At 48.2% G+C, this 16,382-nt stretch overlaps 1 protein-coding gene across 1 annotated transcript in view; it reads left to right on the top strand.

Moving 5' to 3' along the window:
* Positions 1 to 1,435: 1,435 nt before the first annotated feature.
* The window catches only part of MAF1 (MAF1 negative regulator of RNA polymerase III), a 32,793-nt gene continuing 17,846 nt past the window's right edge, over positions 1,436 to 16,382 (top strand). The window contains exon 1 of the mRNA XM_032803544.2: positions 1,436 to 1,729. The gene's annotated coding sequence lies outside the window, so the exon portion shown is untranslated. The remainder of the gene's footprint in view (positions 1,730 to 16,382) is intronic.

Below are 16,382 nucleotides of genomic sequence, written 5' to 3'. Positions count from 1 at the left end.
TGTGCTCTTTCCTTGCAGGATGGCGTGCGGGTATAGGGCTGGTAACAGCTATAGAAAGGCGTCCAAGTGGGAGGGTTTTGGTAGGAGTGATAGGGTGGACGTTGATGCGGGATGTGTGGGACTGACTGGTTGGGGTAATCTGGGGGTGCACCCCTCCTGGGGAAGGATGGGGTGAGGGTGCCTGGGTGATCTAGTCAGGTAGGAGGAACAGGCCTCTTTGGGATGCGGGTGTGCCTAGGACACACATGAGGGGTGCAGAGGAAGGCCTGCCTAGGAGGGACTCCTGATGACTATAGGGATGCAGTTGGATGACCCCCTCCCCAGGAGGGGTGCTGGCTGCTATGGGGGATGCGGGGAATGACCCCCTCCAGGGGGGTGGCTGCATGCCTATGGGTATGCAGGGAATTGACGCCCCTCCGGGAGGGTGTGCCTTGGCATGCCTGGTGGGATGACGGGATACCCCTCCCAGGGAGTGCCTGGTGCACGGTTGGGAGGGTGCGGGGATGAGCTCCCCGGAGGTGCTGGCGATGCCCGGTGGGGGGATGCGGAGATCCTTCCCGGGGCGGGGCTGGCATGACGGGTGGGGGGGATGCGGGACTGATCCTCCGTGAGGGGTGCCTGGCATCCGGTGGGGAGGGGCTGCGGGACTGACTTCTCCCGGAGGGGTGCCTGCTTGCACGGTGGGGGATGCCGGATGTCTCCCCGGGGAGGGGCTGCATGCCGGTGGGGGATGCAGGGGACTGACCCTCCCCGGGGAGGGTTGCCCTGCGCCCGTGGGCGTGGTGCGGGACTGACCTCCGGCGGGTGCTGGATGACCGGTGGGGGATGCAGGGACTGAATCTCCCCGGGAGGGTGCTGGTGCCTGGTGGGGGTCAGGGGATGACCGCTCCGGAGGTTGCTGGGTGCACTGGGGGGGGATGCAGGGGCTGACCCTCCGGGAGGGTGCTGGATGCTGGGTGGGGGATCGGGGTGACTTCCCAGGGGGTGCCTGGGTCATCGGTGGGGGGGATGCAGGGGACTGACCCCTCCCCGGGGAGGGGTGCCTGGCATGCACTGGTGGGGGGGATGCAGGGGACTGACCCCTCCCCGGGGAGGGGTGCCTGGCATGCACCGCTGGGGGGATGCAGGGGACTGACCCCTCCCGGGAAGCCGGGGCAGGAACTCGCCCCCTGCAGCCTGCGTTCCCTTCACCCCTCCCCTCGCAGAGCAGCGGGGCGACGCCAGCCGCACTTGACTGACAGCGGCTCCGTCTTTGTCCCGGGCAGCCAACCAGGGCTTGGGAAACCGCAGCCTATCAGATGCAGGCTCTATCCCTTCGGTAGGCGGGTCTCTGTGCTTGATTTGCATCCGTTCTAGCCAATGCGGAGATAGGATTGCGGTGATTGGCCTGTCTCTTCTCCAATAGGAATGGGCGGACCGAAACGGGCAGCGGGTCAATCGCGACTCGAGGGGCGGGGCTCTTGTCGTCCGGCGCCTGAGGAGACGGGTCGGTGGCCGCCGCTAGCCAGGGCAGTGCGGGCTCCGTCGGTCAGTCGCTCCACCCCGGTTAGCCGGGGACATGTCGAGGCGGGCGGAGGCCTGGCGGGCCGCGACGAGGAGTCGGACGGCGGCCGAGGCGGAGGCGCCCTGCTCGAGCTTTCCCCGCCCGCTGTGTCGCCTACAGGCGCCCAGGGAGTGAGGGAGCCGCCGCCGCGGGGAGCCCGGCTGGGACTGAGCCGGGGAGACGCTAGTAAGTCCTTGCCCAGTCCCTCAACGCCGCGAGAGCCCGAGGACTACAACTCCCAGGCTGCAATGCGGCACATGGGACAGGGCGGGCGGAAGCGGCTAGAGACGGGGCGGCGCTTTGCATGCTGGGAGTTGTAGTCTGATCACTGGGCCTCGGGCCCCAATGACGCACTGCGCGCTAGCAGGTGCATTCGTCCCCCGCCCCCGGCCCGGGCGTGTCCCAGGGCCTCGCGGCGTGGTGCATGATGGGAGGTGTGGTCCCCTGGGGCTGCACCCCTGTAGGGAGCTGGCTGGAGCGCTGCGTGGTGGGAGCTGCAGCCCTCCAGGCCCTAAGCGCTGTGCTCTGGGAGCTCCTGGTGTGTGTGGCGGGGTGCTAGGGTGGGATGGAGCATTGCATGCTGGGAATTATGGGGCTGCCTGCTTGGAGGTGTGCCTCAAACAGGGCTTCAGTGCTGGATCTTGTGGCACTGTTAGGGTGGGAGGTCTCACGCCCCTGTATGCCACCATGCAGTGAAATTTGCACTCACTCTGGATTGTACTATCCTTGGGATCAGTATCTCAGCATTGCCCACAGCAACTGCCCCCACGGACAGTATCCACGGACCAATTCCACTTGTCTCAAGAGTAGGTTTTATTGGTAAGTGACCGAGAGAGGAAAAACATACATTCAAGGATAGTTATTAGCTACACTTGATTATTCAGATACTAAGTGAAGATTTGTTGGGTATTTATGTGGCCCTATCACCAGGCTACCTGATTCCCTATCTATATGGCTAGATAGGTAGGCTCTAAAGTTCAACTACAAAGTATTGCATGCCTCAGAAATCTTAGATGACAGGAGAAAAGTATTCTCCCAGCCTAAATGCTGCCTCAGCATCCCTGCCAGTCCCCTGTCCCAAGGAATTGTGCTCTGTCTTTTGGTAAGAGAAGGTTCTTGCATCTAGGGAGACAGGGTACCTGTTACATCAGCTACCAAAACCAATTTCTTCTGACACCTTCTCCACAACAGGTATTGCGGTTGGGCAGCATTCTTGTTAGGTCGCCACTTCTGTTACTGTGGGCAGAGCAATCCTTCATTTACTACCAACAAACACACCTAAGGCATGTCTGGGACAAATCGCTGGATGGGCAGTGCCTGTAATTACGCTTAGTCACATGGAAGGTATATGGTATACTTTATGACACTGTTGGCTCAGAGATATCCCTGGTTGACTAAGTTCATTGCCTGGTTGTTAAATTAGACAGTAATAAGTTTTAGTCACAGGTATTTTTAATAAGTCATGGACAGGTCATGGACGGTAAACAAATATTCATGGCCCGTGACCTGTCCATGACTTGTACTATATACCTCTGACTGAATCTTGGGAAGGGGGGGTATCCTGGGGGTGCTCAGGGGAGGGGGGCAGACTAGGGGAGGTGGGCAATGTGGTTGCTTGGGGAGAGGGGAGTGGCTGGGGGGTGGGCCCAGGACCTGTGCTGGGTCTGGAGGGTGGCCTGAGACCCGCAGTGGTGTGTGTGTGGGGGGGGGGCGGTGGCGCATGGCCTGGGACCCGCAGTGCTGGTTGGGGGCGGGTTGGCGGGGCTGACAAGCTGCCTACCAGACTCTGCACCTCCCTGGAAGTGGCAACGTCCTTCATCTCCTAGGCAGAGGCATGCCTTCCCGACTGCCAGCTCCGCAGCTCTCATTGGCTGGGAACTGTGGCCAATGGGAGCTGTGGAGACGGTGCACAGAGCTCCATGACCTTGCCTGCCCCAGGAGCCGAAGGATGTCGTCGCTTCTGGGGAGCCCGTCGAAGGTAAGTGCTTCCCAGAGCCCTCATCCTATCCCGTGCCCCAACCTCCAGCCCTGAGCCCCCCACTCAAACTCCTCCTGCTGCTGGGGAGGGTGCAGTGGCCTGAGACTGCCCCAGCAGTGGCCAGTGCGGAAGCCATGGAGGTCACAGAATCCGTGACCTCTGTGACACACTCGCATCCTTAAGTCTTCAGGACCAGATAGTATTTGCCCAAGAGTTCTGAAGAAACTCACATTTGAAATTGCAGAACTACTCACTGTAGTATGTCACCTGTCTCTGGAACAAGCCTCTGTACCAGATAACTGGAAGGTAGGAAATGTAATGCCAATTTTTAAAAAGGGCTTCAGCAGTGGTTTTTTGCCACTTACAGGCTGGTAAGCCCAATGTCAATACCAGGCAAATTGGTAGAAACTATAGTAAAGAACAGAATTATTAGGCAGACACAAACACAATTTGATAGCCTTTGTAAAGGGAAGTCATGTTTCACTAATCTGTTAGAATTCTTTGAGGTTGTCAACAAGCACATAGAAAAAGCTGATCCAGTGGATAAAGAGTACTTGGATTTTCAGAAAGCTTTTGACAAGGTCACTCCCCAAAGGCTCTTAAGGAAACTGAGTAGTCCTGGGGTAACAGGGAATCTCTTCTCAGGGACCAGTAACTGGTTAAGAGATAGGAAACAAAGAGTAAATGTAAATGGTCAGTTTTCACAACGCAGAGAAGTAAAACATGGGATCCCCCAAGGCTCTGTACTGGGACCTGTGCTGTTCACATATTCATTAATGGTCTGGAGAATAAAGTGGACAGTGAAGTGGCAAATTTTGCAGATGCTATAAAATTACTCAAGATAGTTAAGTCCAAAGCTGACTGCAAAGAGCTACAGGAGAGTCTCACAAAATGGGTAACCGGGCAACCAAATGACAGATGAAATTCAGCACTGAGACGTGCAAATTAATGTGCATTGGAAAAAATAATCCCAGCTACACACACATAATGATGATGGGTTCTAAATTAGCTGTTACTGCTCAAGAAAAAGATCTTGGAGTCATTGTGGAGGGTTCTGTGAAAACTTCAGCGCAATATGCGGTGTCAGTCAAAAAGGCCAAGAGAATGTTTGAGACTATTAGGAAAGGAACAGAAAATAAGACAGAAAATACCATAATGCCACTGTGTACATCCATGGTGCACACACGACTTGAATACTGTGTCCAGTTTTGGTCACCTCATCTCAAAAAGGAAATCTGAAAGGGTTAAAAGAAGGAAAACAAAAATTATTAAGAGTATGGAACAGCTTCCATAAGAGGAGAGACTAAAAAGATTAGTGCTGTTCATCTTAGAAAATAGATGATGCCCGGAGGCGGGGGAAGTCGTACGTGGTGTGGAAAAAGTGAATAGAGAAGTGTTGTTTACTCTCTCCCACAAGACAAAAACCAGCAGGCAACTGATGAAATTAATAGGCAGTAGGTTTAATATAAATGAGGAATTATTTTTTCACATATTGCACAGTTAACCTGTGGAATTTACTGCCATGGGATGTTATGGTGACCAAAAGTATAACTGCTTGGTTAAAAAAAGATCTAGATAAAGTTAGTGGAGCCAGCAATGGCTGTTAGCCAGGATGGTCAGGATTGCAGCTCCATGCAACCCTCAATTTCTGACTGCCAGTCAGGAGGGGAAGACTAGGTGGATCTCCAACTGCCCTGTTCTGTAAACATTCCCTGATGCTCTGGTACTGACTACTCTTGGAGACAGGATACTAGTCTAGAAGGGCCATTGGTCTGACCAAACAGGGTAGCGCTTAGGTTCTTCCGAGTTCCTATCCTGGGAGTCTCCAGAGTTTTGCTCACCGTAACTGAATCAGCTGTTTTGCAGTTGGAGGCACCTTCTGCTATTCCTGATTCTGGACAAGCTAGCTGAAGATTTGGGGTGAAAGGAGTCCAGGTGGTGGGGGAAGGAGGAGTCCCTGTTCTGATGATCAACAGCTGTACTGAAAAGCAAGAAGTCCAAACAGTGCGTTTTGGTATCTGGAAACCACAAGAGCAGTTCCTGTCAGACCAGTCAGGCAACAGGAATGGACTGAAAGTAAAGGCTAGACTGGGCTGATATTTATGCCTTTGCCCATTCTCTAACTCTTACATGCCCCCTTTGCTTTCTACCTTTCGTGGGCTTGTCTAGTCACAGGTGGGCTGTTCGCTAACCTGACTTTTATCAGGGTTTGGCTTCTGTCCATTCCTGTATGCGGTTAACTTTCATTGTTTCCCTTTTGCCCATGAGTTTGCTTATGAATCTCTTGGTGTCGGAGCAGATGGTATCTTTTGCTGACACAGTCTGGACAATGGCTCTGGCCGCCATCTGCCCAGAATGAGAGGCATTGGTCCTGCTTCACCCTCTTCCTCCCTCTCTCTTTTTTATTATTCAGTGTCTGGCAACTCAGTGCGGGTACAAACTCCATGACATGCTCCTGGTGCTCAGATATGAAAAACTACTGCAGACTTGTGGGCTATATATGTTGCAGTAATGAGATTACAGCTCCCAAAAATGGATCTACATTAAATGTTCACTCACATTTCATGGCAAGTTTAACAAAACACTTGAATTAGAGGTGACTTGATTTTAGTTTCACACTGCTTCTCTTTCTTGCTCTCTTACTGGGGTCATAAAAGATCCTGCTCTCTCACAGCTGACCAAGTTCTCAGATGTCAGATTTTCAGCCTTAATGCTTCACTAACATAGCACGTTGAACTGCGTAGATATTTTTTGGACGGTACAATTTCTCTTAGCTCAGAGTCTCACTCCTGCCTCACTGTAGAACCATTTTTCTTAGCTTCCTGCATCAACTACATGTCTAGTCATGTAGCAAGATAGTGATCAAGTGACCTTTATTAGTTTCCTGTTCCATTACCTAATTGGTCGTTTTTGGGAAGCATTTCCAACTACTAATTCTTAATGTTTCCTGCTTTTGATCACTTCTGATTGTTCTGTCCTTGTTTACTACGGATAAATAGGGCTCCCTGCTATGAGGACCAAGTCCCTCAATGCCTGAGGGAGGTACTTTCTTAGCTGTCTTTCTGTTGTGGCAAAACGAACTGAGTTTCTTTCAGAAACTTGTGGAAGTGGGTCATAGTCTCACTAGTCCGTGTCGTCTTCCCCCCGTAGTTCAGTGCAGGGTTGCTGGAATCCCATCTGTTCCTCTGGCCTGGACATCTTCACTTTTCCTCAGAGACAGAAGCATTTTTGCCTCTTCTGCCTCAGGAGCAGTTCTCTAGCAGCAGAATGGAACTGACATGGCTGCTCTAATCAGTAAAGGGCCTGTTCTTGAAACTAGGGATGACTGATCCCCTGGCCTCCCCCATTCCCCAGGACAGGGGCTGGGAGATGGGCATAGGAATTGCGATGATGACTGCACCAACTGAGGATTTCCCCACACTGGGGGAATCTTCCACTGGTGGCAGCTTTGTGCTGCTGGAGGAGAGCTGAGGATTGGGTTTCTAATCATTTTAAATTAAAGCTGAGGTTCTTTAGGAGGTGCGGGAACAGCTGCTCTCCAGAGAAGGGATTTACCAAGACCAGCGAGAAGAAGAAACTAGTTCTTCAGGTACCGTATTTACAGCCAGCTATATGCCTGGCTTCCTGACCTTGCTGAGGTGGGGAGCGGGGCAACTGCTTTATTGTCAGCAGCTAAATATCTCCGTGGCTGGAGGCTAATTGGTCTGTGCAGTGAGCCCAGAGCTCAAAGGTTCCTTTCGGGACTCTGCCCACAAATATTTTTAGCCTCTTTATGCCTTAGGCACAAATTGCTCATTCTCGAATTTTACCTTCCAAAGAGTTTCTTGCTCTCACTTACTTCCTCTGAGAGAGACAAGGTGGATGAGGCAGTATTTTTTTTTCCTGTTGGTAAAAGACCAGCTTTTTAGCTACGCAGAGCTCTTTGGGTCTAGAAAAGATACTCTGGGAGCATGTTGTAAGCCTTTCTCCCAAATCTGGACCTTAGCGTCCAAAATCTGGGTGCTTAGTATGAACCTCCAAGCTTAATTACCAGCTTGGATCTTATCTCGCTGCCACCATCCAAAATTTCCAGGGTTTTGGCCCCCTCTGGTCTCCCCAAACCTTCCCTGGAGAGACCCCCAAGACTCAGAAGCTCTGAGTCTTACCGCCAAGGGAAATACTCCACTTCCCTTCCCCCTCACTTCCCCACCCAACTTTCTCTGTGGGCACTTGAGATATTGATGCAATTTTTACAGTCACACTACCAAGAAACCTGTCCCCTCTCTTCCAAAGAGACAAACTCAAGCACAAAGGAAACAGAGATGATTTATCTCTCCTTTGCCCCTCCCACAGTTCCTGGTCTGCCAAGCTTATGCCTGAGAGAAAAACTCAACAAAACTTAAATAAGAAAACTTATATAAAAAAAGAAGAAAAAGACAGATCAAAATTTATCTTATCAAGATGACAACAAACAGGATCAATTCTTAAAAGAAAAAAATGATAATAAACAGTATGATTCAAAAGATATGTAATTTGAAACATTCCAGCAAGTTACAGACACATGTTAAATACAACCCAAAAAACATAAAAAGCTATATTGTTTTCTACCTGTGCTTACAAGGGAAACAGAAGATAGAAGGAAGTTGCCATTACCGCAGACACAGAAAAAAAGAGACCCACACAATTCCCTCCCTTAAGCTTTTAAAAAATCCAGTTTTCTAATTGGTCCTCTGGTCAGGTGTTTGGTTCCCTTTGTTAACCCTTTACAGGTAAAAGAAACATTAACCCTTAGCTATCTATTTATGACAGAGCATCACAGCTAAATATAAGGTAGAATATATTGTTTAGCACAAGTAGTTACGATGTATTTAGGGTCCATGGTTTTCAGTTTTTATTTTATTTTTTTCCCTGTGAATTTATTGGTGTTACTTCAACAACAAAAGCAAGTGAAAATTGGTGGAAAAAACTATTATTTTTTATTGGTAAATATTGAGGTTTATTTTGGTGGATGGAAGGACGGGGGGGCGGGGAAGTATTGAGGAGATTCATGCTTTGAATGGAATTCAGTGTGGTTTGCTGCAGAACAAAAACTCAAAACTAATGCCACCTCTTGAGTTTAAGAAAACAATACATCTCTAATCTCCAAATAAAACTTTTCATTGTAATAAACAGATTACTGTTGTAAACTTATAGCTATTAGCCTATAAATATTTAAATGTAATAATTGGACCACATCATTGGCAGCACATACACTCAACTTTGTCCTTTTCTCCTGGTTTTTTTTTTTTAACTTTTGAATACTTCCTTGTGTTCTGAAATGTATTCTGATACAGATTTTTGTTCCCATTTTAGCATGTCAGATCTTTAAACCATTATTTGCTAATAACTTGAAATGTGTACATGGTGGGTATGAGATCCATCAGTACGTTCAGATGCGCGCACACTTCAGAGCTTGCGTGTGTGCCTCTTTGTTTGTATCTTCTAGCCTTACTTCAATAGGCAGTTTTGCATATACACACAGACTAATGTATCATTGAAATAAAATACATTGCATGAGATATATGTATTTTTCTAATAAAACAAGTTATTTTATCTCTTTGAATGATACAAAGGTAGGGTGAAAATCAGAAAAAAAATATTTATTTTTGTAAAATCTGAAAATTTTCATTAAAAACCAGTTTAAACTGAAAACTAAGGGGCTTGCACGTGTTGTAAAAGACCATTCAAGGTGAAGATCATTGGATATTGTTGCAGTCAGAAGACAAAAAAGGAAGGTTAGTGGATTACATGTTGTTGTAATGAGCCATAAATCTAGTCTTTCTCTTCAGCCCATGATTTTTATTGTCTAGCAGAGTTATGGATTTAAGATCCCAGGCTTGTGTTTGGAAGGTGTGCAGGTTTCCATTGAGGAGAAGGACTGAGGTGTCAGACATGAAGTGATCATGTTATGAAGTGTTTGCCCGTGGGTGATATGGTGTTTTTTGTCTTTCTATCATTTTCCTGTGCAAGATTATTCGAGAACTTGATGATTGTCTGGTTTCACGCGCACAGTTGTTGTTGGGGGCACTCAGTGCACTGGATAAGGTATATGCATGTTGTGATAGGCATGTGTAGGATCCATTGATCTTGAAAGGTGTGTTCTAGGAAGATTGATCATCATAGCAGTGGAAATATGTCTGAAGGTTTTGCATCAGTTGTTCTGGCCAGATCTGGTTCCACTTTGAATCAGTGTGTCCTGCTCTGTGGGGAGCTTGTTTCTGATGGTGTTGAGTAGTTGTTTGAAGGCCAGAAGAGGAGGTTCAGGAAAATTTTCTGCCAGAATTTGTTCCCTGTCAAGTATAGGTTGTAATTGTTTAATGATATCCCATGTTTTATTTCCTCTTAACAGCCAAAGTGTCTCCATAATGCTCTGTCACCTGGCCAATACACCCTTTCCAGGTGCTAACCCAGTCCCTCTGTGCTTGGATGACTGTATTTATGGTAACTCAGGGAATAGCTGAAGTGCAGCCTGTTGGCCAGATTCAGCCCATGGGGCAGTTGAATGCAGTTTGTGGTTGTGGAAAAAAATGGGGGCTCTAAAGCCTTGTTCTTCTGAGCATATGCCACCACTTAGGAGGTAGGAAGAAATTTCACCTCTGTGCAGATTATTCCCTAACTGTCTTGGGCAGAGTTCTTGCTCTGTCTTCTGCAGCAACGCATATGGGTCACCATTGGAGACCAGATACGGTCACGTGAAGTCCATGTTCCTTCAGGTCCCAACGGCCAGAACTCTGCTGCTCAATCATCATTGCCTGGTGTTCTGGAGCTACAAAATCTTGTATAACTACACCTCCAGGACTGAAACAAAGGCCTTTTGACTAAAGTTAGCGTCATGACCTAGGACAGGGGTGGGCAACCTTTCAGAAGTGCTGTGCCGAGTCTTCATTTATTCACTCTAATTTAAGGTTTTGCATGCCAGTAATAACGTTTTTAGAAGGTCTTTTTCTATAAGTCTATAATATATAAGTAAACTATTGTTGTATATAAAGTAAATAAAGTTTTTAAAATGTTTAAGAAACTTCATTTAATTTTAAATGAAAATGCAGAGCTCCCCGGACCGGTGGCCAGGACCCAGGCAGTGTGAGTGCCACTGAAAATCAGCTCGCGTGCCACCTTCGGCACCTGTGCCATAGGTTGCCTTCCCCGACCTAGGATTTCTCTCTGTGGTGATGCCATGTCTCTCATTAGCTTCATGAGATTGGCTAAACTAGCAAGCCTTTTGGAAGTGTATCCTTTCCCTGCCGATCCCATTGCATGAGCCACCAAATGCTTTCAAGATAGAACATAGCTAGGGGGCAAGCATAGGATGCTATCTTAAGCAACCCTTGGGATGCTGTGACGAAGTAGGAATGTTCTTAATATTTCCCCTGAATACTGTGTAGGTGCCTCAGTTTCTGGCCAACACTCTGTCTCCTGGCAATTAATGGCCTAGGCTCTTTCCCCCTGCAAAGAGATTCTAAAGGTGTGAGAACAAAGAGGTCATGTGACCTCCTGGCCCAGGAAGGGAACTCAGCAGAGAAGAACGGGCTGGAGGGAGTTTCAGTTTGGAGCTGGCTGGGGATAGGAAGTGAGGGCAGATGGGGTTGTCTGGCTTTCTGGGCCCCAAAATGGACCCAGCTGAGGGGTCCCGTTCTGTGTACCTACAAGCTCTGTTTTAGACCATGTTCCTGTCATCGAATAAACTTCTGTTTTACTGGCTGGCCATGAGTCATGTCTGACTGTGAAGTGGGGGTGCGTGCAAGACCCTCTGGCTTCCCCAGGACCCCACCTGGGCAGACTCGCTGTAGGAAGCGCATGGGACGGGGGGGCATATGCTGAATGAGCCAAGATCAGACCTAGGAAAGTGAAGTTGTGTGAGCTTCTTGCCCTGCAGACAGTCTGCTCCAAGGGAGAGGAGGCTCCCCAAAGTTCTGACTGGCTTGGTGGGAGCAGTTCCAGAGCATCGCCCGGGGACTTCATAGATTCTAGGACTGGAAGACACCTTGAGAGGTCATCAAGTCCAGTCCCCTGCCCTCATGGCAGGACCAAATACTGTCTAGACCATCCTGATAGACATTTATCTAATCTCTTAAATATCTCCAGAGATGGAGATTCCACGACCTCTCTAGGCAATTTATTCCAGTGTTTAACCACCCTGACAGTTAGAAACTTTTTCCTAATGTCCAGTCTAAATCTCCCTTGCTGCAGTTTAAGCCCATTGTCTCTTGTTCTAAATCCTTAGAGGCTAAGAGGAAGCGATGTTTCTCCCTCCTCTGATGACCACCCTTTTAGATACCTGTGAAACTGGCTATCATGTCCCTCTCAGTCTTCTCTTTTCAACTAAACAACCCAATCCTTCAGCCTTCCTTCATAGGTCATGTTCCTCAAGAACCTTTAATCATCTGTTGCTTTCTCTGTACCTCTCCAATTTCTCACATCTTTCCTGAATGTGTGCCCAGAACTGAACAATTCTCCTGCTGAGCCTAACCAGCGCAGAGTAGAGGGAAGAATACTTCTCATGTCTTGTTTACAACACACCTGTTAATGCATCCCAGAATCAACGTTTACTTTTTTTGCAACAGCATCACACTGTTGACTCATCTTAGGCTTGTGGTCCACTATACCTTCCTAGACAGTCTCTTCCCATTCTGTATGTGTGAAACTGATTGTTCTTCCTAAGTGGAGCACTTTGCATTTGTCTTTGTTAAACTTCATACCTGTTTACCTCAGACCATTCTCCAATTTGTCAGATATTTTGAATTTGACCCTGTCCTCCAAAGCAGTTGCAATCCCTCCAGTTTGGTATCGTCCGCAAACTTAAATAAGCGTACTTTCTATGCACATCTAAGTCGTTGATGAAGATATTGAACAGAGTTGGTCCCAACAGACCCTGTGACCCAACTTGTTATAACCTTTCAGCAGGATTAGGAACCATTAATACTACTCTGAGTACGATTATCCAGCTAGTGATGCACCACCTTATAGTAGCTCCATCTAAATTGTATTTGCTAGTTTATTGATAAGAAACCATGCGAGACCATATCAAATGCCTACTAAAGTTAGGTATACCACATCCACCGCTTCTCCTTATCCACAGACTCGTTATCCTATCAAAGAAAGCTATCAGATGGTTTGACATGATTTGTTCATTACAAATCTATGCTGGCTATTCCCTGTCCTTAGCGACCTCCAAGTGTTTGCAAGAATATTTTCTTATTACTTGTTCCATTATCTTCCCTGGCACAGAAGTTAAACTAACTGGTCTGTAGTCTCCTGGTTGTTTTTATTTCCCTTTTTATAGATGGGCACTATATTTGCCCTTTTCCAGTCTTCTGGAATCTAAGTCAGATGACAGATGCTATTCTGGACTCAAGACTATAAAAAGCCCTACTCTGCTGTTTGCTTATCAGTCCAGATTCCCTCCCCCTCCTGTGTGTTGGGATCAGGTTGGCTTTCACACTGCAGGTGGAGGTTGTGTACGCATTAGGATTTTTTTTGCTAGACTTCAACTGCTGTCATGGATGTGGTGTCAGTGTTTGGAGAGTTAGTGTAAGCAGGTCTCCAGGTGTCTGCTGGTGTGTTAAGCACCATGTCCTTAACCCAACTGAGGCAAGTGTTTGCAGCATAGGCGCCCAAAAGTATGCACGCGGGCATGGGGTAGGAAGAAAGCTAAGGCTGGGGCCAATTTAAAAAAAGGGTGACCAGGATGAGGCCGTCAGCCTGACTTGATCCTGTGCAAGATAATAGAGTGGCTGATGTGGACCTGATTAATAATGACCTAAAGAAGTGTAATGTAATTAACGCAAATCAGCATGGGCTATATAGATACCGATGGCACTAACTTGATATCTTGTTTTGATGAGAGAAGTTGTTATTGTACTATACTTAGACTTCTCTAAGGTGTTTGACTTGGTACCCCCATGTTCTGATGAAAACCCCCGAATGATATAAAATTCACAAGGCACATATTAAAAGATTAATAGCTGGCCAACTGAATGTAATTGTAAAGAGGGAATTCGCTATTGTCGTACTTCCTACTCAGATTGAACCTTAGCGTTCGTTCATAAACTGAGAAGCTAGCAGAAACTCCCTCAAGCTTATTACCAGCTTGGATCTGATATCGCTGCCACCAGTCAGGATTCTGAGTACCTGATAAACTCCTGGTCTCCCAAAATCTTCTCTGGGGCCCCAAGACTCAGAAACCTGAGTCTCACACCAAAGGGAAAACACCTCCTCCCTTGTCTCTCTTTATCTCATCCCAGCTCTCCCTCCCTGGGTTATCCTGGTGATACTGTACTTAAACTCCTTGATGCAAACAGAGAGTGCATTTACCTTTCCCCTCCTCTCCCCTGAGGCTATGCATTCAAACCTAGTCAAGCTAACCCAAAGAATTTCCCCTCCCTTCGTTCCTTAGCCTTAACCAGAGAAAAACCTCAAACAGGTTTTAAAAAGAAAGCTTTATATAAAAAGAAAGAAAAAGACCTAAACATATCTTCTGTATCAAGGTGACAATTATACAGAGTCATTTGCTAAAAGAAAAAAATAATGAATAAACAGGCTTATTCAAAAAGAGATCCATTTAAACTTTCCAGCAACTCCACACATGTAAATACAAAATACAATATAAACACTATTGCTTTTCCTTTTGTACTCACAACTTGGGAACAAAGGGTAGAAAGAAGCTTGGAGATAGAAAAAAAAACTCTTCCCTCATAGCCAAGAAGAAAATAAAAACAGAACAGAAAAAAGACAAAAACAACACCCACGAAGTTCCCATCCTGGACCCCCTCACTTTGAAAAATCCGGTTTCCTGATTGGTCCTCTGGTCAGGTGTTTGGTTCCCTTTGTTAACCCTTTACAGGTAAAAGAAACATTAACCCTTAGCTATCTGTTTATGACAGCTATCAAGCAGGTTGTCTCTAGTGGGGCCCTCGAGAGAGGTTTTTAGCCCCATGCTGTTTAACATTTTTATCAATGACCTGGAAGAATATGCAGAAGACCCAAAAATTGGTCGAGCAGTAAATCATGAAGAGGACAGGTCACTGACACAGAGAAATCTGGGTCACTTGATAAGCTGGATGCAAGCGCACAATAAGTGATTTAACAGGTTAAATGTAAATGTCTGTATGTAGGAACAAAGACAGCAGGCCATGCTTACAGGGTGGGGAATTCTGTCCTGAGAAACAGGGACTCTGAAAAGGGTCTGGGGGTCATGGTGGACAATCACCTGAGCATGAGTCTCAGTGTGACACTGTCCAAAATGGCTAACATGAGACTGGCCATGCTGAGTCAGCCCAGTGGTTCATCTAACACAATATCCTGTCTTCTGACAGTGGCTGGGGTCTCTGTGCACTAATGTAGCAATGTTACCCAAGTATCTTCTCTGTCCTTGAGGCCGCGGGGTCTCGCCTGCAACATTCTCACTATTTGTTATGGTTGTTCCCTGAAGTAGCAGCTGTCACAGTAAGGGGAAGTCTGCTCTTGTCCAGGCTGATGCTGCCTGCCTGCCCTGCAGTAACCATTCTCACGGTCTGTCCCAGATCAGGTTTGTAGGTCCGCATGACTCTCCCCGCTCCTGGGGTTGACAGTCAGGGAGGTGCTCCTGCAGTCAGAACCATGATGTAGCATATGCTGTGGTTTGTGACTCTTCCCCAGATGGTGCTGCTCAGCGATGGGGGAGCTCCCTTTCCTGCTTCACCCCTGTTGAGCCAGGGACCAAACTAGTCCCACACCAGTGTGAATGTTTGTGGTCACTAGAGCTCTGGTGCATCTTGCTCAATTAGCAGCTTTCTCTCCACCTGGAAGTCTGTCTTCCCTTCCACAGGGGCTCGTTCCTTTCTTCTCTTGCCCAAGCCCCACTGGCACCATTAGGAAGAGTTTAAGTAGGACCGATCCAGGCACTGCTGGGAAATGCAGGATTCCCCCTGTCGGGGACTAATGGAGTGTCTGCATCCACGTGAGTCTGAAGAGACAAGTCTGTGGGAATCCAAGGGCTCAGAAGGAAGAACTGAGGTTCCTGGGGACTTTGTTTTCTGCCCTGGCTTGACCCCTGTGTAGGTAGCAGCTGTCACCGTAAGGAGCGTCTGCGAGAGTTCCCCATCCCACCTTGGGAGGCTGTTAGCTGCTGGGGCAGCCAGCGTTAGTGTGGGGCAGGGAGCTGTAGGGCATCCTGGAGTGTCTGCACTGAGGCCACCTGTTGCCCTTCCCTAATCCTGGTGCTCTGTGGCCCCCTGTAATGCTGGGGCTGGAGGCTGGCTGTTCCTTGCAGGGTCCCCGGGCCTGAAGCTCCATTGGGGCTGCCCCTCAGATGGCTGCTCAGCATGTCAGTGCGCCTAGCATGTGCCTGTGGTGGTGCTGTCTGGGTTATGTCTGGGAGAGAACATCCAGCAGCCACAGTGCTCTCAGTGCGGCACTGCCTGGCAGGGCCTGCAGGCCGCGGACAGCTGACCTCCCTTTGACCTTGCTGGGTGGGTGGGTTCCCTCGCCTGGCACTTGTCCTCTGCAGCTCACTTCCATCCCTGGAGCCTGGGATGGACTCAGCCACCTAGCTACTTCTGTTATCAGCTGGCCCTCAGTCCCCTCCCTGCTCCCAAGGACGTTTCTGCAAGGGCTTATCTCGGACACTCCTATCTGAAACCAGATTGGCTCCCTGTATCTCCCTGCCTCCCAGAGTAGTTCTGTAAGGGAACACTGCTTGCAAAAGCCCTGGCATGTCCCTACTGCTGCTTGTTTACAACCTCTCCTGTTACAGGCCAGGATGGTGCAGCAGGCCCCAGCTGGAGAGAGGGTGGGGCACAGGGCTCTTAAGCAGGGACTTCTCCTTAATAGCCAGCAGGGATTTTGGGGATCTCCTCACTGAGTCCA

Source organism: Chelonoidis abingdonii, chromosome 2, assembly GCF_003597395.2.
Source record: "Chelonoidis abingdonii isolate Lonesome George chromosome 2, CheloAbing_2.0, whole genome shotgun sequence".
NCBI lineage: Eukaryota > Metazoa > Chordata > Testudines > Testudinidae > Chelonoidis > Chelonoidis abingdonii.
Note: the sequence above shows the minus strand (reverse complement) of the source record. Positions and strands in the feature narration are given on the sequence as shown.